The sequence below is a fragment of the Phoca vitulina genome, unplaced genomic scaffold (genome assembly GCF_004348235.1).
Source record: "Phoca vitulina isolate PV1807 unplaced genomic scaffold, GSC_HSeal_1.0 scaffold4, whole genome shotgun sequence".
NCBI classification, from domain to species: domain Eukaryota; kingdom Metazoa; phylum Chordata; class Mammalia; order Carnivora; family Phocidae; genus Phoca; species Phoca vitulina.
This window is the reverse complement of record NW_022589707.1, coordinates 75,823,580-75,846,911: the sequence shown is the minus strand read 5'-3', so window position 1 is coordinate 75,846,911 and position 23,332 is coordinate 75,823,580. Positions and strand designations below refer to the sequence as shown.

The 23,332-nt window shown below is 35.5% G+C and overlaps 1 protein-coding gene across 3 annotated transcripts in view; it reads right to left on the bottom strand.

The window, feature by feature from the left end:
• Positions 1-23,332, bottom strand: part of MAGI2 (membrane associated guanylate kinase, WW and PDZ domain containing 2) — a 1,320,571-nt gene that overhangs the window by 1,063,394 nt on the left and 233,845 nt on the right. The window lies entirely within an intron of this gene.

Here is a 23,332-nt window from a genome sequence, read left to right as displayed (position 1 = left end):
CATTCAAGAGGAGGGGATTACACAGGTGTTGTAATCACTGAGTAGGAATGTTGGGTGCCATCTTAGAATTCCATCTACCCCATGTATATAAGGTTTATTCCTTTTTATTCTTATTTAACATCTTCCCATAGATGATTCAGGTTTTGTGGGATCCTAAATTTATACAATTTAGGGGGTCCTCTTCAGAAAGAAAGTTAGGAAGGAAGGAAGGGAGGAAGAAAGGAAGGGAGGAAAGAAGAGAGGGAGAGAGAGAGAGAAAGAAAAAGAGAGAAAGAGAGGAAGAGAGGAAGAGAGAAAGAAAAAGGAAAGAATAAAAATTAGAAATTAGTCATAGCATCTTAGGAAGGATCAGGGAAGTGAGGGCCCTAAGCTAAAGGTTCACAGGTTTCAGAGAAAATCTGCATTTTCTTTGTTTTGTTTCCTTATTCACACTCATCTAATTCCAAAACTCTTGAAACCACCCTCCTTTACTCTTCTTCCTCTTCAATTTCCCCCCTCTACTGATTCTTCCTCATCAGTGTCTAGTCACCTCTTTCCCCCTTAAAACAAGAGTTCTAAAAACAAACAAAAATTCCAAAATAAAAAGTGCAAATAAAAAAGTAAAATCTCTCCTTCAAATAAGCTTCCCTCAGTTTTCAGTCTTCTTTCTAATTCATAACTGACATTTCTTTCTAGTTTGTAACTACTAAACTTCTTCCGTGTTTTGTCTACACTATTTCCTTTTTCTCATCTCTAGTTTACTATCTGGTCCACTGTAAAATGACTAAAACTGCCCTCACAAAAGAAACAGCCTCCTTCCTGCTAAATCTGTCCTCATCTTAATGAATCTTTCAGTAGCATTTGACACTCCCCTTCCCCAGAGACATTTTTTCAGAAACATTTTAAAACACAGTGAAAGGTTTAAAGTGTACAATGATTACATTTATGCCCACCACATAGATTCTTCCAACAATCCTTACTATTTTGCCATTTGCTCTGTGTGTGTGTGTGTGTGTGTGTGTATGCATGAATTTTGCTTAATGATTGTGCAGGGAAGTTGTGGATATCAGCACATGCACACACCTTCAAATACATCAGCTTGTACCTTCTAAAAATAGTGACATTTCCTATGACACCAAGTGCCATCATCACAACTAAGAAAGTTGACAATAATTTGGTAATATTATCTGCCACCCAATACATATTCATATTCCCTTATTGTCTCTAAAATGCCTTTTAGCTGTTTGACTCATTGTATAAGCTCAAACTCAGGTATCATGCACTGCATTTAACTGTTATGTTCTTTTAAGTCTTTTAGATCTTGAATAGTCATTCCATTTTTTTTCCCCATATAATGACATTTTTTTTTCTCCATATAATGACTTCAACCTTTTGAGGAGTGTAGGTCAAGTGTCTTTGGAATGGCTCATATTCTAGATTTAGCTGATAGTTCCATTTTGTTTTTATACATTATTCTTCAATCCCCTATATTTGCTGGAACCTAGGCTTAATGAGATACAATTTCAACATCTTTTGGTGAAGATTTCTTCATAGATGATACTGATTACTACATATTGCATCCCAGAGGAAGGTCTCTAATGTCAGATGGCTTCCCTCTTAGGGATGTTAAATATGATCATTTGGTGATGGTGGTGTTTACCAGGTGTTTCTTTTTGCAATTAGTAGTCAACTAGCAGGGTATTTTGATGCATGTGCAAGTAATCTTTCACCTATGACATTAGCATTCATCATTGAGCCCCGGCTTGAGTAAATATTCCACTGGGGTTGCAGAATGATCCCTCTCTATTTTTCGAAAAGTTTCCTACCCGTGACATCAGTGATTTCACAAGATCTTCATTTCTTTTTTCTTCTATTCGGTTTTCTATCCTCAGGGATCTTTCTGGAAGTTGGACCAATTTCACACAATTATGGTTGGTACTCATTAATTTCTTGAGAAAGGGAAATTTGGAAAGTACATTTTAATATAGGGAATTAGAATAAATGGTTCTTATTTGTGACTCTTTACAGTGTATTTAAGCATCAAGGGCAAGAAGCAACCAGCCTCCAAAACTTATCAACCAGAGAATTAATACTTTGCAATATTATAGTTCTCAATATTCAAATACATAGGTGTTTTGTTTTTGTTTTTGTTTTTTTGGATTGCTTTTACTGATACGAAGACTTTTAAGCAGGATTTAACTTTTGCATCAATATAGTCTCACTAGCAGAGTAGGAACCTTCTCTGTCTTGTTCACAGCCACACATCCAGCACTAGTCACCTAGCTGACTTTCAGTAGTGTCTGAATACCTTGCTGAAGGGGGGACTTCATATTTTCTTATTTCCATGTGCTCAAAAAATTTATCAAAAAAACCATACAGCAGTTTACTGGACTGTTAGCTAAATTTAAAAATAAGATTAAAACTCACAGCCAAATTAATAGCCACACCAACAACAAAACATGCTGAAGACCTGTAACTGTTAAATTCAATAAAAATTTTGCAGAAAGAGTGATTATTCCTTTTTCTTTCTTTTTAAATTTTTAAATTCCTACTTTCAGCCCCCAGAAGCCACTCCATAAATACTCATCTATTGCCTCCCTTGTTTTCACTAAATTATACATGTTCATTTCAATTGGTGCTTATTCATTTGAAATTCAATTTTCCTTAACTGGGGGAGTAATAACTAAGATAGGACTCTATACTTTTCACAGAATTTAGATGACCAACAGTGTTTAAGCAGACAGGTAACCCCACCTACTTCTAAAATTATTCAAGAATAATTACTTTTTCAGGGCGCCTGGGTGGCTCAGTCATCAAGCGTCTGCCTTCGGTTCAGGTCATGATCCCAGGGTCCTGGGATCGAGCCCTGCATCAGGCTCCCTGCTCAGCGGGAAGCCAGCTTCTCCCTCTCCCACTCCCCCTGCTTGTGTTCCCTCTCTAGCTGTGTCTCTCTCTGTCAAATAAATAAATAAAAAATCTTAAAAAAAGAAAAAGAATTACTTTTTCAATGGTGACTTAAAGTAACTGTAAGTTCCCAGTATAAGTAAGTATATTTTATACAGATTACAATTAAATGTATTCTAATACTTTAGATATTAAGTTATCCAAAATATGTGATTATCCACAACGTACTGCTTCCTAAACTTCTGGACAAGTGGGGGTGGATGGGGGTTAACGTTCATTGCTATAAACGCATACACTTATTGCTAACTATTTCATAGCTCACTTAATTCAATAACCCTTGTCTGAAAACAATAATCATGAGTGTAAAAAAATACCATTGAGATTTTTTTTAATGCATTACTTAGAATATACAGATCCATCAGCAGATTTACTGGTATAAGAGTTTTGGTAGGGATGTTTTGAACAATATGATCCTTAATTAAAATAAAACTCCATGAAAGAAAATGAGTGTTACTTAAAATGAGAATAATATAGAATGCATTCATTCCATTAGCCACTGTTCTTCTATCTAACATTTATATTGTGCTGTGATTACAAAACAATTACCTAGAATTCATTTCATGGGGCACTCCTTCACAATGTACATCATAATCCATCGTGAGTTTTATGTTTGTTTTTAAAGAGTAAAATCAATAAATTTATTTGGTACAATTGGAGGGTGTATTCATTGTCTAGGGCTGCCATAATGAACTACCCACAAACTGGGTCACTGGGGACAACAGACATTTCTTATCCCACAGGTCAGAAGCCTGAAATGAAGATGCTGGTGGGGCCATGCTCCCTCTGGAGGTACCGGAGAAGGGTCTGTTTAGACCTCTCTAGCTTCTGGTTGTTCCTTGGCTTGTAGCACTGTAACTCCAAGCTTCACATGACACTCTCTGTGTACATGTCTCTGTATCCACATTGTCCCTTTTTGATAAGGACAGCAGTCATATAGATTTAAGGGTCCACCCTATCCCAAAGAGTAAAAGGTTTGGTGCTTAAATAGCTGCCAGGTGGTTTAGAAGTAGAAACAGTAAATGGTTGTAGATTCCCAGAAAGCATTTCCCTGATCAAGGCCTAAGGCTGGATCACTACATCAAAAACTAATGCTGTATTGAATGGTGACTAACATAACATAATAAAAGAAAATTAAAAAAAAAAGGCCTAAGGCTCTAAGAGCACCATAGGTGTGAGAGACTCACAGGGTACACTTGCCAAAATTTTAACTTGTGATAGAGTGATTAAGTTAACCTACAAAAACAAATATGCAAGACTGGCTGAGATAAATATGAAAATGTAGAGCGAATAGGGAGGGACTTGTCCTCCAAAACAGTAAAGCGTATTATAAAGCTAAAATCATTAAAAATAATAAATATACAAAAATCAACAGTAATGGAACACAATTTTAGATACACAAAAATAACAACTTAGTATAAAATAAGGCACAGATTACAAAGCAAAGACTTAGTAAATTATGTTTTCCAGACAATGGGTCAAAGCCATTAACAAATTTTTAAAATCTATTTTGTTGACCACAGTCAGTTTTTTTTTTTTAATTGAAATAGAAAAAGATGAAATGAAATGGGATGGGATGGGATAGAATAGAATAGAATTGTTCATAACTCAGTACTAACATGAATGATAAAAATTATTTTTGACATTTTTATTTCAGTTACAGGTTTGCATGTGTATCATATGTGTTTTAGATGTGTAAAATGCATTTTTTAATGTAGGTTGCAATAAAAAAAAGTTTGAATGCCTCTCCAATAAATAATTTGAGGTAATTATTTGGAAAATTATATCTTTAGTTTCTAAAAACTAACAAAACAAAATATAGACAGATTAAAGGGATTTTTAAGAAATCACTACAATACATATAGGTGGACATGTATGTGATCTCTGAGGAAGAATTTTAGAAGGGTAAAAGTCAAAAAAGAAATTACAAAGAAAATGTTTGAATTCACAGACACAAAAAATGTGTAGTTCAGAAAGTAATCAAAACTGGAGGGAACGTGACAAACTGGAAAAAGTAATTGCAACACCAACAACAGAAGGAAAATATCCTTAATGTATAAAGAAGAATCAGAAATCAATAAGAAAAGCACTGATTCTATAACATGTAAATAATTTACAGGTAAGAGACCCATGACTGACTACAAAGTGTTTATTTTCACTTAATAATTGAAGAAATAAAAAATTAGGCAATAGTGAAATATTCCCTTCCTTATCACCTTTTGCAAGGACTGTTGAAAAAGGTAAGAAATATCTAAGGCACACTATTTTGGACTCCAATTTGGCAATATATCAAGAACCTTAAAATGTTATTTTTCTTTGGCCAAATAATTCCATTTTATGGAGTCTCTCCCAGCAAAATAGTTTGAAATATGCAACAGCAAGAAATATGGTTCAGCTATTCATCTTATTGTTACTAGTAATGGTGCTAATTATATGCTCCATATGCCAAACAAGTGGAGCAACCTGCAATAGATGCATGTTTTCATTAGAATACTTTTTAATGGAACAGAAAAGGATGTATTCTATATGTCAGATAATCCGAATCAAATTTTACATATATATGGGTGAGAAAATGATTAGGAGAAAAATTATACCATTAGTGGTTTTCTTTGGATTGAGAGATTGTGAGTAATTTTAATTTTCTTCCTTATGTCTATTTGTTCATATAGCTTAAATAAGTATATATTTCTTCTATAATGCTAAAGGCAATTCAGTTCATCTTAAAACAACCACCTCTTTGTTGCTCCCTTCCATGTTGCCTTAGCACTGGGTCTCTAAGGATTTTCCTAAACAAGGAATGCCTGAAGGTGTTGTAAACTGTTCTTTTTAAGACAATTAAGCATTCCTTTAGTCACTTTGTCATTCAGTGTGTGTGCTTTTTTTTTTTTTTGGTCTTAATATAAACCTTTAGAGTATTCACTTCAGTATTTTAATTTATTACTTGTCTCACCTGTTAAGAACCAGAACTTGAAGGAGCTAACACAGACCTGCTAATAAAATAGCCTCCTATTAAACATGAATTAATGAGTTAATTCTCTAAAAGATAACAAAGCATACTAAGTAAATGTAAGTCATTCTCTCTGTATTAGGAGAAGGTTTTTTTTTGTTTTGTTTTGGTTTTTGGTTTTTGGTTTTGTTTTAGAGAGAAAGAGATAGTGGGGGAAAGGGGCAGAGGGAGAGGGAGAGAATCTTTTTTGTTTTGTTTTGTTTTTGTTTCTGATTTTGATTTATTTGTTTATTTTATTATGTTATGTTAATCACCATACATTACATCATTAGGAGAGGGAGAGAATCTTAAGCAGACTCCACACTCAGCGCAGGGCTTGATCTTACAACCCTGAGATCACGACCTGAGCTGAAATCAAGAGTCAGATGCTCAACCGACTGAGCCAACCAGGTGCCTCTGGTTACTTTTTATTGTGCATGAATGTGGGGGGTATTGTGATGCCCCACTCAAACATCCCTTTAAGGAAGGACTTGCTGTCTCAGGAGGAATAATCTGAGCCTTGCCCAAAGCAATGTCCCTTCCTGGGAGTGGCCCATATGTTCTGGCTGACCCAGGGGATATTATGAAGACTTCCCCATCTCAGCCCGATTTAGGAAGATTCTGAAGAGCTATTCTAAGTCCAGAGCATCCTGTGGGGTTGGGCCTACACTGCAGTTTGACATTTTTCCCTCTGCCTAGTCTTTCTTCCTTCCCCTCCATTCCACAAGTGTTGACCTCAAGAACGTATCTTCATAAACCTCCTACAAGGTAAACTCTAACTTAGAATCACAACCCAATGAGGGACAATAAATTACTAGTATGGATACAACCTGGGCTAGTGGCATCTTGGACATATTTTTTATTTTATTATGTCATAAAATTGAAGAATAAAAATGTAGAAGTAGAGGGTGCCTAGGTGGCTCAGTCGTTAAGCGTCTGCCTTCGGCTCAGGTCATGATCCCAGGGTCCTGGGATCGAGTCCCACATCGGGCTCCCTGCTCGGCGGGAAGCCTGCTTCTCCCTCTCCCACTCCCCCTGCTTGTGTTCCTGATCTCGCTATCTCTCTCTCTGTCAAATAAATAAATAAAATCTTAAAAAAAAAAAAAATGTAGAAGTAGAGGTACAGATGCATTAATAGAAAAGCATTCAAAACCAAACTTACTTTGAAACATCACAGATTTGTCTTAGACCATTAGTCATTAATGGTTAACTATTTATAATTTTATAAAATACCATAATCAGTACTTATGAGAATATGTCTGCAACTTATTTTGTAACATGTTAGTAAAATAATTTAAAAAAACCCACCTTCGTTAGTATCAAGCTTTGCAGCAGTGTTAATAAAATGACTGACACCCTCTGATTTTGCTACATTTCCTTGACCGCAGTCAAGTAGCTGATTCTGACTTGCGGGTTCCACTGCTCTCTTCCACATGCAGTAAACGATCATGTACGTTTAAGCAAACTGAACCTTGATTCTGACATGTTTCACAATGCTTCCAATGATGCTGAATCAGAAAGCAGCTCTTAAAACCTGCTAACTCAACACGCTAGTCTGAATTGAAGCTGTTTGCTGCCCTCTGTAGATAACTAGAGATGAAAACGCAAAGTCCTGAATTAGTAAACATTCACTTTCTCAGAGTTATTTTTGTTGTGTAAACTTAATAGAACAATAGACTAAACAAGGGATAATTCAATTAAAGAGGAATTAAGAATCTTTTCTTGTAATCTCTTTTGTATTAATACCCAAAATTAAGACTACACATTTGAAAACACTGTAAGAAAAAATGAAAATGTAACACATGCACAAACACACACATACATATACACTCACGCACTAAGCATTTTACACTAAGTAATTTTTAATCTTTTTTATTTTTTCATTATTCTATATATTAGTCACATTTAAAATTTATTGAATTATAATAGAAAATGCCTTCTGATTAAAAACATAAACTAGCTATTCTATTTTTTATAGACTTAATTTTTAGACCAGTTTCAGGTTCACAGAAAAATTGAGTAGAAGGCAGAGAGATTTCCCTTATACTCCCTGCACCCACAACAAGTTCTATTTTCACATAATACTTTTCTTCGCTTTTTATATGAGGCTCACTGTTGTTTCCATCTTTCTATTATTGCTATTGTTTTTATTGTTGCTATTCATTTGTAAGAAAAGTCACCATTTCAACCATTTGGATTTGACTTAAACTTATTTTCCTGAAAATTTTCAACTTAACCAAGGAGTAGGAGCTCTGTGGGTGATATTAAAATGGTGGCAATAATGACAACAAACAGCTGAGTGCTTACCATGAGCAAAACACTGTAACACATACGTTATATGTGCTAACCACTTAATCTTTGCAAATATTAAAGTCTGACTTTGTAGAACTTACAATTTTGTTGAGAATAGTATTTAGAGTTCGATCATCATCTCTTCGTTAACACAAATTGCTATTCTTAGGGCATGAGAAAGGTCATTCTTTTTTGTAATGCCTGTTATTTTGCAGTGAGTATGTGGTTTTTCCTATGCAGGTTACCTGTACTTTAAGCTCATCTATGACTTCTTGTGTTTTAGGTAGTATGTTTAAGAATTCTTCCCAAGATATAATCAACCCCTACATTCATAGCTTCTCTCTCTAAATATACGCTAGCCTTTAATCACTTCTTCAAAGTAGTGGTTATGTCTTTATGAAAATAACACCCCAAAAGTCCTACACTATTGGCCTTTTCTGTTTCCATTAAATCTCTCTTGTCAGTGTACTTCTCACATCTTGTACTAGTTACAAGGAGACTTGACTTTGACTTGATTTGACTTTGTCTTTATGGGCTGAACTCATACTTAGATTATTGCACATATATTACAATAATCAGTGAAAACAGGAGATACTTCCTAGCCCTGATGATATGAATTAGGATCTAGGAAAATGTTGGGTAAAACAGAATGAAAAGTTGCATAGGTACAACGGATATTCAAAATAATTGTGTCCAGACAAAAGACTGGAAATAGGTTTAGGTAAATGTAAATAAAGAATCACCTTTATAAAGCAAGTTAAGTGTACCTAAAAGTATTAGATCCAAACTCTTCACAAAACTTGGCAACTGAAAGTGCTGACATCATAGCTCTTTCTTCTAATTCAAAATAACAGCAAAGCCCAGAAACTACATTCAATACAAGATAAAGCATCCCCTTTTTTTCTTATGTGACTAACTCAAGGTCTCTACTTACTTAGTAAGAGTACAATATTTTTTTGAAGGAGTTAACCAGTAAATTATTAATTAATTAAACACCTACTTTTTAAAGCCTATTATGTACAAGGTACCATTTTAGGCACTGGGGTTACCTCTACAAACAAAACAAACAAAAATCCCTATTGTCATGGTTTTACATTATATCTTGTCATAACATCCTGGTGGAGGGAGAAAGAACATAAGCTTATAAATAGCTAGAATGTTATATAGGGAAGAAAAGTTAATCAGGGAAGAAGAATTGGGAATGAGAGTGTGTTTGACTGTGTGTATGATTGGAATTTACATTAGGATGGCCAGGGAAAAGCTCACTGGTAAGACTTGAAGAAGTAAGGGAGTATGTCATAATGTTGCCACTTATTCCACCTTTCTTTATACTTGTAGTTTGCAAAAAAGGTGGTTACCAAATCAGAGTCATTTTTATAGTCAACAACATGTCTATTATATGGCAGGTATTCAACGGTGTTTGCTAAATGAATCAATTAATCAATGAATGAATCAATCTCCGTTTAGACACCTCATTCCATTTCCCAGAAAATGAGTCTGCCTTTTAAAAAAGATACATATTATATATGATGAATGTGATAATAGGCAAGGATATGCAAAGAACCACATAGCATTGAAATATGCTTAAGGACAGGCATTTTGAAGATAATAAGGCTAACATGGATTCTTCTTAAATAAGAAAGAGAATCCTGCTAATGGGAAGCTTCCTAAGCCAACAGGGACTGGGAAACATTGCTGGACACACAATGGTAACAGAATTAAAATGATCAGTCCTAAATTCACAGTGAAAACTTACTGCTGAGTCATTAGCCTATACCTGAGAACATAGTACTGGTACTAATTTAAATATGCCCTTTTATAGAAATGTCAGATCCAAATTGATGTAATTTTATCTCTTTTTTGACAGTGAATTTTCTCATCTTAAAAAGCCAGCGCTAATAAATGTGTGTGTGTGTATGTGTGTGTGTGTGTGTGTGTGTGTGTGTGTGTGTATACACATACACATATATACATTCACCCATGGACATACAAGCCAAACATTAACACACATAATTACATCATTTGTGCCATTTCTTTTCCAAATGCCTCAGAGGCTAGTTCTATTTATCTGGGACAAAACAGATAATCTCCAATATAGTTGTGAAAAAATATGACTACATGACACCAGAATCTCTAATTGTCAATTGAAATGTAATTTATTAAATCATTTAGATATTTAGTTTATACCACACTAAAGACCTAAATATTTTGAAATAAGAAGTTCTTAACACTATTATCATTGTTAAAAAAGATTGAGGCTACATTTTCTCTAAAGCAGCAGTAATTTCTCCCAAGATAAATGTTAATATTTGGAAGCAACTGCAATTAGAATGGAACTTAAGTATCCAGAGGAAAATCTCAGTGTCTACTACTGGGAAACTGGTGGCATAAATGAGAGTAAGATATGGGCTATTAGTGAAGAAAGTATTTTATTGGAGCTGATTTGATCTGCCCTCTTTGATTTTCAACATAATGAATAAAACACTGTAAAGCCTTTAAAATTTATATAAGTTTAGTTATGCAATTTTAATATTGGCAACAGTATTATTTTAACTCTAATAATGTAATTAAAGTTAACCTATTTCTAATTCAATAAAGCAAAATTTATCAAAGCTTACTTTACAGTTCTTCAAAAAGTGGTCTGTTGAAGGTGATTTCTACCTCTATGATGGCACCATCTTGAGTGGAACTATTAAGAAATCAGGCCAGTCCATACAAGGAAAAACACTACCAATTTAAGTAGCCATTCTTAGCTTAGTCTTTATTCCCCCATCCATCTACAATTTATACTTAGCATTGAATCTCCAAGGAACTACACCATATGTTGGTGTTTATGGAATTAGAAGACATGTCTCTAATTCTCTGTAACATTTTTTTTCTCAGCAACAGTATATTGGCTAAAGACTTTTAAATATTGATTATTTTAGACATCAAAGTAGTCAATAAATCTGAAATGTGTTTTCACTTGAGTGGAAATAAAAAAAATCTCCATTCTACTAACAACTTTAAAGGATTTATGGTTGAAACTATATGACATCAAATTTATAGAAAAGAAAATCATGCAAGTGCATGGTTGTGTTTTACAGATACACGTATATTGTTAGTCCATTTTATTCCTTCCTACAAAGGATTCTTCAGATTACCACTGTTCCGTTGAAAAAAAAAAAACAAATGAAGGATTGAGATTCAGAAGACCTAAACTTCTAGAAAACAATAAAGTCGTGCAAAGAGATGTGCGTGTTTTTGTTTAATGGATATATACATAATATTTTAGAATAAGCTTCTACTAAAAGCATTGTTTGGGGATTGCCACTGTGGAAAAGAGAAAAAGAACTGAAAGAGAATTGTGGATTAAGATTCATAAAACATCAGTTGTTGTCTCAGTTCTGCTTGTAATTCAGTTTGGGGGAATTCACTTAACTACTTAACAGTCTGATCCCTGATTTGTTAAATAATGAGGATATAATATACAACCTCTGAGGTCCCTTCCAGATCTAAGAAGTACTAATATTCTAAGTTGTCAGAATTATCACCTTTTCTTTTGTAGGGAGTTTATATATTTTAAAGTTTAAATAAACAATGTACTGGAGCACCTGGGTGGCTCAGTTGGATAAGTATCTGCCTTCGGCTCAGGTCATGGTCCCAGGGTCCTGGGATCGAGTCCTGAGTCAGGCTTCCTGCTCAATGGGAGTCTGCTTCTCTCTCTTTCTCTCTCTCTCAAATAAATAAATAAAATCTTTAAAAAGTATAAATAAATAAATAAATAAACCATGTATTAAAAGTGGTTAAAGAATGTTAATTCAATATAAATATAAAGGGAAAGAATAATAAAAATAATAGATATCCTACTATCCAGCCATTATTGGTATGTGGACTAAGTATGTGTGTATATTATTTAAAACAGTAACAAGGCTCTCTAACTTGTTTTTCTTCATAAACACAATATAACAAATACCTTTCTATGTTATTTCCATGTATAGATTAGGATACTTTTAAGTATAGATTAGAATAATTTTATTTATTTATTTAAGATTTTATTTATTTATTTGTCAGAGAGAGAGATAGACAGCACAAGCAGGGGGAGAAGCAGGCTTCCCACTGAGCAAGGAGCCCGATGGGATGCGGGGCTCAATCCCAGGCCATTGGGATCATGACCTGAGCTGAAGGCAGACGCTTAACCGACTGAGCCACCCAGGCATCCCTAGGATAATTTTAAGCACTTCATTTGTATACACAAAATATATTTGACCAATCTCCCCCCCCTTTTTTTTTTTGGACTTTTAGATTGTTTCTAATTTTGTTATTATAAACAAACTGTGATGAATAACATTGTAGGGGTATCTTTACTAATTTCTCTATTTCCTTGCTATAAATGCACAGATTGGGGATCATTTGGTCAAAAAGTAGATATTTCCTTTTAGTAATTTGATATAGTTTGACAAATCATCGTGCAGGAAGTTTGTCCTGACACAGTTCCACAAGTGGTATACCAGAGGGCTTATTTTTTTTTTTTTAAGATTTTATTTATTCATTTGAGATAGAGACAGAGAGAGCACAAGCAGGGGGAGAGGCAGAGGGAGAGGGAGAAGCAGGTTCCCCACTGAGCTGAGAGCGGGCGGCGGGGCTGATCCCAGGACCTGGAGATCATGACCTGAGCCGAAGGCAGACACTTAACCATCTGAGCCACCCAGGCGCCCCGAGAGGGCTTATTTTCTCAAAACAAAGACAATTCTGGGAGCCTCATTGCTGTTAATCTTTGTTATTTTGATAGGCAAAAATGGTACCCTACTCTCATTTCAACATTAATTTATTTCATAACTAGTGGGAACAAATGTGTCACTACTTGGTCTGGGCCACTTCTACTTTTTTTTAGTAAAAATTTTTGTATGTGCTTTAGCTCATTAAAACAAATTGACAGACTTTACATTTTATAGCAGTTTTAAGTTTACAGAAAAATTGAGCAGAAATTACAGAGTTCTCATATACCTTTTCTCTTCCCCCACCACCCAGTTTCCCTATTACTAAAATTTTGCAATGTGGTATATTTGTTATAACTGATAAACTAATATTGATACATTATTATTTGCTGAAGTCCATGGTTTACATTAAAGTTTACTTTTTGTGAAGTATACAGCACTGTGCTGTATTTTCTCTTTGTCATGATTTTCTTATTAACATTTTCTCTTCTCTAGTTTACTTTTATGTTAATATAATTTATTAATTTATAAATAAATAAATAAAATAATAAAAATTATTACAAATATAATTAATTATACTAACATATGAAACATATTAATCTATGTATATCTGTTAGATATATATAAATATGTTAAGATTAGTCTTTCTTCTTTTTTTTTTTTTAATTTTTTTTTTTTTTTTTAAGATTTTATTTATTTGCGAGAAAGAGAATGAGAGACAGAGAGCATGAGAGGGAGGAGGGTCAGAGGGAGAAGCAGACTCTCCGCTGAGCAGGGAGCCCGATGCGGGACTCGATCCTGGGACTCCAGGATCATGACCTGAGCCGAAGGCAGTCGCTCAACCAACTGAGCCACCCAGGCGCCCAAGATTAGTCTTTCTTCTATCTGTATCTTAGAATGAGACCTCTGCCACTTCCCCATTTAACATAGCAAACCCTACACATATTTAGCATTTCCTTGTTTTTCTGTGCCTTATTTTTTGCCACAACACTTACCACCATCTGACATGCTTTAAATTTCACTTCGTTATTTATTGAATGCTTCCCACAACTAGTATAAATTCCATGAGGTCAAGAATGTCTACCTGTTTTGCTCACTGCCATATATGGAGAACTTAAAACAGCACCCGGCACATCTTAGACATTCAATAAATACTTGTTGAATAAACAAATACGATGCTGTATTTATAAAGATGAATAAAAAAAGACAGACTCTGGCGGCATCTGGGTGGTATAGTTGGTTAAGTGTCCGACTCTTGGTTTCGACTCAGGTCTCGATCTCAAGGTCCTGAGATGGAGCTCCTCATCGGGTGCCGTGCTCAGCTTGGAGTCTGCTTGGGTTTCTTTCTCCCTCTGCCCCTCCCCTCCCCTCCACTCTCTCTCTCTCAAATAAATAAATAAACTTTTTTTTTTTTTTTAAAGACAGACTCTGCCTTTATAGAGTTTACAACATAGTGAGGAGATAGACACAAAACAGAGAAAGAAAGAAATGTGTAACTGTGAATATAAAACAATATGCAGGAAGGAACTGAAATGCTGCAATAATAAAGTCTGGGGGATGTGTGGGACTGTACTTCTATAGAGTGACTAGGAAATGCCTCTCTGAAGATGATCATCCAAGCAGAGAGAGAAATATGTGTATAGGTCCTAAGGCAAGAAACAGATAGATGGAGTCTAGGAAAATGTAAGAAGGCAGGCGTGTGGCTGAAGCATTACTGGGGAGAGAAGGGGACAAATCAGCCTTACAAGCCATAGTAAGGAGTTTGGATTTTATTCAGTGTAATGGGTAACTACTGAAAAGTTCTAATCAGGGATTAAACTGATTGGATTTATATTTTTAAAAGCTCTTTGTGTTTGTTTTGTGAAGAATGTATTCCGGATGAGGGGGCCAAGAGAAGAAACGGCAAGACCAGTTAGGGAGCTTTCAGAGTAGGCAAGTAATAATGATTGCCTGGCATACAATGAGGGGAGAGGATCTGCAACTAGATTGGAAATACATTTGGGAAGTAGAATACACAGGACTTAGTGAATAACCGAATATTGGAGATGAGGAGGATGTCAGAATTAAGGATGCCTCTCTGGTTTCTGGTTTCTGGTTAAGCAAATGAATATACAGTACTACAATTTACCAACAAAGGGAAAACTGGGGCGGGGGGTGGTGGTGGTGGTGAAATCAGATCTTAAATATTAAACCATATTTGCATTCACAAATAAATTCTGCTTAACCGTGACATTTTATATACTGTCTGATTCTCAGGCTTATTTTTAAGTTGAATTTATAATACAAACTTCCTCTACCGAGGCATTACCCATGAAAGCTGGGTTACAATATGGTTTCTAGAAACCTCCTCCTGTGAGGACCTTGATAATACAAATCTGAGAAAGGGTGGGAGACCGTGTTCGGGAGTTCTCACAAACCTGTGCCACTTATGTTAATAAAGTCGATCATCCCATGGCCCTGACAAACCCTATTTACCTCAAAATTGGAGAAGGAGGCAATATGCTTAGTTCCTGAGCTGCAGCGTTGTGTCCTTTCTTTTCTTCTAGGAAGGCAACAAAACTGCAACTGCTATGCTTGTTCTCCTGCTGCCAATGGGGGGCCCATCCTTAATATAATAAACCAGATGTTTGGTGTCTCATGTCTGTAGTCTAACATGTTACCAAATTGTATAATATGTGCTGAAACAGAATGAGGCAAATATTGAATTCTAAAGCCATACTGTCTGATATTTTATTAAGGCTCACAATTCAGTTTCTAGAACATAAGTGTAAATAGAGACAGTATCAGCAGAGCACAAACAAGATGTTTCTAAAGTTTGGAACTTAAAATTCTACAGAACTGGCCTTTCTATGAATATTAGGGTTTACATTCTACTTTTGTCTAAGTCAGAGGAGTAGATTCAAGTAAAAATAACACTTAACAGTAGCCTTGATCAATAGAGTAGGAGAATGGTTTTATCAAAGTCTGACTTTACTGATTAATTTTAACCTTTGACTAATTGATCTCCCTTCAGTTTACTTTTTCCTGAAAGCTACCCTGGGCATGTTTATTTTTAGGATTCATGTGCTTGTGGAGGTGCCAAATACTTAAAGCACCTCTAGAAAAGGTGCTATGAAAATACTTATCAACATCTTTTGGGATTGCCTACTAGGAGGGAGAGAGAAAGCACCTAGACATTGAAGCCCTCATAAAGTACACGTCAAGGGTCCTGAGCCGGCTTTCTGGGCATGCAGCCTGTGAAGCAGCACGTAGCCCCCTGCTCAGAAAGTCCCCAGCCTTGGCTTAATGCTCTTCTGCAGCCATCTTAAAATTCTTAATAATTTTATCTTTGAACTTACGTTTTATAATTGAAGTCTGGTGGGACAATGGAACATGGATGTAAGCCAAGGAAATATGTGTAACATGCGTGTCTGTCACTCATTCCTTGCTGCCCTGTTTATACACAGGGCTCATGATGCCCCCGTGAGCATACAATTGCAATGATACTATAGTAGTGGGAGTTCAACAAGGCACAAAGGGAGGGTGTATGGTAAATGTCTTATGTTGATGGCTGAGTAAGTAAGGGTGTTGACAGCCCAGAGAGGTCATGGTTTCCCTATGAACCAGAATTGGCTTTGAATGCAGAAAGAAGGCAATGGTGTTCTAAGAAACATGAATGAATGACCAAGGAGCCTTATTGTAGCCCTTCTTACTTGCATTACTTCCATTTAGTAGTTGATCACTTATGCTGAAAATGATGATATGAAAGGAAAGGTAAAGATAGGGCAACCTATAGTTCTTTTTCCTTTTTAGTTCTTCCTTACTCATCAAATAAGCTAAAAGTAAAGACTGTGGGTAGGATGTGCATATATCAAGAAGTAAAATACAAACAGACGAGTTAATTTTGTGCAGAATTTCCACTATTCTGGTAAGAATGAAATACATATGCATGTATAAGCTCCAAGATATGAATTATGTAATTTCTGTGATTCTGCATACTAGTTAAATGGTCCTATATTTGCATTTAAAATTAACAGTGCCCAAAGTAAAGATGAATGGTAAAATCCATACTAATAATCTAAAATTTTAACTCAGAACATTAAATAGCAAATTTAAAAAATAACACAAAACACATGATAAGTCAAAAGAGGGACAGAGGAAGAAGATAAAACAGCATTATATTTTAGCATGTTTAACAACAGGTTTTTTCCACTACTTTTTGAACAAGAGACCGTAAATTTTCATTTTACAGTGGTCCTTGGGTATGACTGCTATATTAGGGTGTGTGTGTTTGTGTGTGTGTGTGTGTGTGTGTGTGTGTGTGTGTGTAGATCACATTGTTCTGCCAGTGAAATAGAATAGTTAACATTTTTTAGGGTTTTCATTCAATGGCAGAGTCATTTTAGGGTATTGCAAAGTGGCTCTTTGTTTCTGAATATGTTGGATGAGGGGAGGAAATGGGAAAGAGCTCTGACAAGCCATCAAAAATGAGTCTTACTCCTTAATTGATCAAGTGGAAATTGTGTGTGTGTGTGTGTGTGTGTGTGTGTGTGTGTTTTCCCCAGGAACTAGTGTTCTACCTAGGATACTTATCCTGGAAAAGGTCATTTCTTAAATGGTATTCAGATGGTAGGAAAGTTGAAATGATCTCCTAAGAGGAGGCCATTTCTTTTTATTCCATTTATATATTTATTTCCTTTTATTCCATTTATGTATTTATTCCATTTATCCTTCTCTTGCTGACAAGATAGGCCTCAAAAGCATTTATCACGTCTTCATTACTGAAAAAATGTTGAATGTCAAAGGGAGGGACAATTTTCTAGAAGATTCTGGTTTTACCATATCATTGTAGATTTGTAAGAAAAAACAAAAAGTTCTTCTTCTTCTTCCATCCAATTAAAGGCCCACCAAAATGACATAAACTTTTTAAAATTACTTTAGTCTTTTTTGAAAAGCCTAGTGTTTTACCAGGAAATGTCAATATTGTTACTTTCTAACTGTGGGAACTAGTTTTGTTATTTAGTGTTTTTTAATAAGCAATCATAAATGTAACAACTGTTTTAGAGCGGGATAGTCATGAATTTTAATGTATACACTGGGTATTTTAAAAGATAAAGAGCTAATTCCAATAGGACTAGACTGAATTATTTATGTAGGTTGTATCGATTACTTCTGGAATCTGAATTTTCTCTTTTGCTCCAGCAGTTAAATTCCTTTGCCACATTTAATCCAGTTTAAAGGTTTTTGCACAATTTCCTGTGTGTGTCCCATAATTAAACATTTTCTTTAATAATTAAAAAAGTAGGCATTTTAAACATAAAGTTGACATCTAGCTTTTTGCTGTTTGAATGAAATCTTCCCTGGACATTAGGGAGTAGAAAGAACCATATGTCTCTTATGTCTTCAGTCTGAGGAATACTTCAGAAAAGAAACAAAAAGCATCCTGCACACAATGGGTAACTGATTACTACAGTAAAGATTATGAGAATTAATGGGGAGATTCAAATGTCTTTTAATGGGACATCAATGAGAAACATCACACTAAATTTTCAATTCATGTTATGAACAAAAATGAAGATGTAACATTTTTTAGTAAGATATGCCCAAAGTTCATCTAGAAGAACCTCTTAGGTAATAAGTAATATAGGGGCAAATATTCGAAGACCATTGGACCTAATGACTTCTTTTAATCCTTCTAATTCTTTTCTTTTATGACCCATTACCACTTTCCCTGAAAAGATAATTAACAACAACTGGGAATCTGATTTACTGACATTGTTCTTGGCGGGCACAAGAGAAGATTCGGTCACCTCGCCATCAAAACAATGTGGCCAGATGTTCTGCAACTAACTACCAACACATTTAAACAGCTATCACTGAGTAATGTGGTGGTAATGAAAGCATCTCTTACAAATGAAAATCAGACGTGCACGTATCCTGACATCTGTGATGTTCATTCCGTCAACTGAGCTTTTAATGACAATTAACTGCATTTTTCACATGCTGAATACTGCTCCCTTGTTACAAGGTAATAGGCCACATTCCTAGAAAGCCAGAACACGCAGGGAAAGGAAAGCACACAAAAGCTTGTAATACAAATAGAAAACTTTTGGCGAAATGGTGTTAAAAGGGGAAATATATTTATATTTGGGAATTAAAAGCGAATAATTTTTGTCTATTTTAGAAATGCAAAAGGGAATCAATTAACAGTTCACACTGCAATGAGAAAAACTTCTCTTCGCTTCCTGCTCCCAGCTCTGGCTGCTAGACCTGGAATGGGGGTCCACTGTCTTTCTGTTGAAGAGCAACAGGCATGCCCTAATCCTTTAGAAGTGCTAAACTGGACACTCCCTGTGTTTATTCTGTTGCCTTCCTGAGCATTTCTCTTTCACGAACTCTTTCCATAAAAGCCATATTAAATTAATATCCTCAACGAGTACTGATATGTTACCAATAATTTTTTTAAGATGCAAGAGATCAGAAAATGAAACTGAAGTAATAAAAATAATATTATTTGTCATATTTTCCCTACTTTAAAAAATATTTAATAAAGTATTTACATATACAGTTTTAAAAAGAAATCAAATGGCACCTCTCCTCCATGGTTCCATTTTATTTATTTATTTATTTATTTATTATAGCTGATGCTTTTTTAAGATTTTATTTATTTATTTGAGAGAGAGAGAGAAAACAGAGGGAGAATGAGAGGGAGAAGCAGACTCCCCACTGAGCAGAGAGCCTGATGTGGGGCTCGATCCGAGGACCCTGAGATCATGACCTGAGCCAAAGGCAGACCCTTAACCGACTGAGCCACCCAGGCGCCCCATGGTTCCATTTATTTAAAATGTTTTTTAACCTACAGTTTTTACCTCATATTTTTCAATAATCTAACCCCACTATTTTTAGGCCCTAATGATTTCCTTTTATGCAAATTTTATCTTCTTAATATCATCTTATTTGCTTGGCGATCATGCCTATTTTCTTTCTCCTGTCTTCTTGGTATAATAGAATCATTATTTTTACTTAATAATATTCACATTATTGTGACTATTGTACAGTATAAAGCCAAGTAGTATGTTATTATAGTTCCTTTCTCACAAAGCTGTTGCCCATTTTGTTTTCATTTGCATTGTTTACTCTAACCCAATCCTTAAATTTTTCCTAGCATTCCATCAAATATGGCATGTTCCTTCAGAAGTTTGTTTTTTACTGTAAAAACCCTATCACATTTGATAGAGTTATTTCCCTCTTTCTCCTGGAGCCTTTCCTTTCTCTTCCTGCTCCGGCAGGTACTTATCTCCCTCTAGACCAGCTGTCTCCTTGGACTTCATTTTACCACTTGCCAGGAAAGTGATTTTTGACTGACTCACCAATTAAGTAAGTTTGGTATTAATGTCCGATCTGACTGTGCCTGAAATAAGAAATCAGTGAAATGAGTCTGTAAAGATGGTCAGCTTAAGAAAATAGGCCAAAGTAATTTCTCATAAAAAGACAGAAGATATTTAATCACTCAATCACCACCATGTACAGAACCTCAAACATGCCGCTCATAGGAAAATCATGATCAATGCTTGCACCGAGCCCAGTTCCACTCAGTAATACAAGTTCCCTAAGTCAATTGAACTAACTCTGCTTCTTTCCAAATGGCTATCTTGGCACTCATCCAAGCTGTCTTGACCTTATGTAAAGTTAATTCTGCAGCCTGGATTGGAATTTCAGAATGAGGGCCCTGAGTGTCACATAGATGCTGCCACTTACACAAGGTTCTCTCTCCTGTCTTTTTTGATGATCTCCCCACTACACCTCTCACAGTGATTTGAACTATATGCATTGTTGCTCCCACTGCACTTGTCACCTTGGCAATGTGGCAGGGTACCGTCTCTTTATCAAGATAATGACCTCATTGAAATAGGGAAGAAGATTAAAAATACATAACTGCACTCTACCTTCACTGATACCTATTGCATAAAAAAATTTAGTGGTATAACAGGCAGGACCATTTCATTCCTCAGGCACAGAACACATCAGCATTTCAGGGACCTACTTTTCTGGGAAATATTAAAGAACTGAAAAGAAAAAAAGTAAGGTTTATCGTGTCTAAAATACAGAAACTAAAAAATCCAAATTAACAAATGCTTAATTAAATACCCTCAGAAATGACAGTAGTCAATTACAAAATTTAACAAATTATTTAATAAACTGTTAAAATTAAATACATTTTAATTATATTTTAAACATTTTGTAGAGGCTAGATGTTTTTACTTCCAAGAATTTCCAGGTATGCATGCTGATACCAGTAACAACAGTAATAATATTAATGACAGCAGCTGCATCTTTGGAAGGAGGGCTTTCTAATTTTTTTTTATTTTGAAAAACTTCCAACATAAGAAAACTTGAAAGAATAGTCCAAAGAGTACCTGTGTATCTTCTACTAATATTACACAATTGCTAACCTTTCAAGAATTTTTAAAGCTCTTTATAAGCTTGGCTACTGTTCACACTAACCCTCTCTCTCAGGTAGTCCATTTATCATTCTCAGTTTATAGTTGAGGCATCTGAGGCACAGAGAGATTACGCCCCTTGTTCTTAGTCACAGAGCTGGTAAATGTTGGTCTGGGATTCAAATCTAGAAATTGCCTAAGAGCCCATGTTTATTAAGAAATCATTCCTGTATTAAATGAATTATGCAAAGGCAAATCTTTTATAAATCACTTTACATCAAAATTATATTTTATGTAGGACGTAGGTGTGTTTTAATATGGTTTAGGGAGTGAAATCTCTGAATATAATAGTGTCTAGAAAGCTCTTTAAAAGGCTGTGGGCAAATAGATGGCAGGGCAGAAGCAGATGTCCTTGGCAGTGCAGCCAGGGGAGAGATGAAAAAGCTAAGCAAGGTATGCAAAGACTTTGGATTCATTCCTGTATCTGGAAAAGACAGAAGAAGAAAGAAGTTTCACCTTTACTGTGGCGACCAAATACATGTTAGCAAGCTTTCTATGCCATACTCCCTAGTTTTTCTGCAAAACTATGGGCCTAACATATCACTAATTCTTAGGCTATAGAAAGGACTCTTGTTCCTGGATTGAAGACAAGGAAACTAATATTCCTGAGCCAACCCTGAGTTTAGTCTGATTTGTAGCTGCCAATTTCAGGACTACTAAGCACACTCCAGCAGTGTCCTGGCATAGTGGGAAAACGTTAATGTCCCGGATTTAGAGAGCTAGGTTCCAATTTCAGCTTTACCTTGAGGTAATCCTGTTTAAATTTTGGGAGCATGAGTGTCCTCTATTATACTTAATGACCTTTAAGACCAATTTCAGGTCTAATATTATATGATTAATTTTGGAACACATACTAACTAGACCAATTTGAATGATTTTAGGCCAATTCTAACTTCTTTATATGCAAAATAAAGTTGAAAGAATATCACACTGCCTTTCGGCTGTTCAAAACACTTTCATATCTGTTGATATGTCTCCTTTTACCATCTTCACAGTCCTGTGAAAATACTATCCCCACTGGACAAGTGGGAATACTGAGGCCCTGTCACATCAGGTGTTAAAGAACCATAACCAGCTGGTAACCAACACAAGACTTAACCCAAGCCTCTGACTCTCCACCCTTTCAATTTCAACAGGCAGAGTTACTTCTATAGCCTCATTTACTTGTATTTTTCCTGAGAAATTATATATATATATGTTTCCAGTATTGGTGTTGATAGTAGGCAAAATAGAAGGTGACTAGTGAGATATGTTTTGAGTGCCTTCCAGCAGGGCCCTTTGCCCAGAGGTAGAAATCCTTACTTTTTGTTACAAGGCCTAAACTGCCACAGGTACACAAATTTGTTAAGGCCCTAGACAGACCTTTCAGTCTAAAAGAAAATGCAATCAACGTGCTCCCAGAGGTGGCGTATCCTTAGCAGAAACGGGCTCTTTGTCAGGGAAAAGAGTGGAAGGCAGGTATAATTGGCCATGTTTAAACACCCTCTGGGAAAGGGGTTTAGAGCAGGATCTTGGTGTGGTGAGGAGGGATGACAACCTAAATGAGTTGTCAATAGTAGAAAGAAAATGTGATGATACTGAAGGTAAAAAGCCAAAAATAGACCTTGCTTACTTCATCATCTTGCCTGGGGCCAGTTTTGATTTGTTCCTTTAACATAGCACTTGCCCTTCCTAACCTTGAAAGATTATGAGGGTTTTAAGTGAATGTAAGAAACACAAAAGTGATGACTTTCAAGGTCACAGAAAATAAAATTTCTCTAACTATGCTTAGGGTGTCTGCCTCTATTGTCCTTCAATCTCGTCCTTTCTTTGGAGCAGCATTCTCCAAGTAGGACCCCTTAACGGTGGTTCTAAAAGAAGTGGAAAAAGCTGGGATCTGCAGTCATACAAATTTGGGGAATGCTGGTTAATATGTTTAACCCTAAGGGATTAACAAT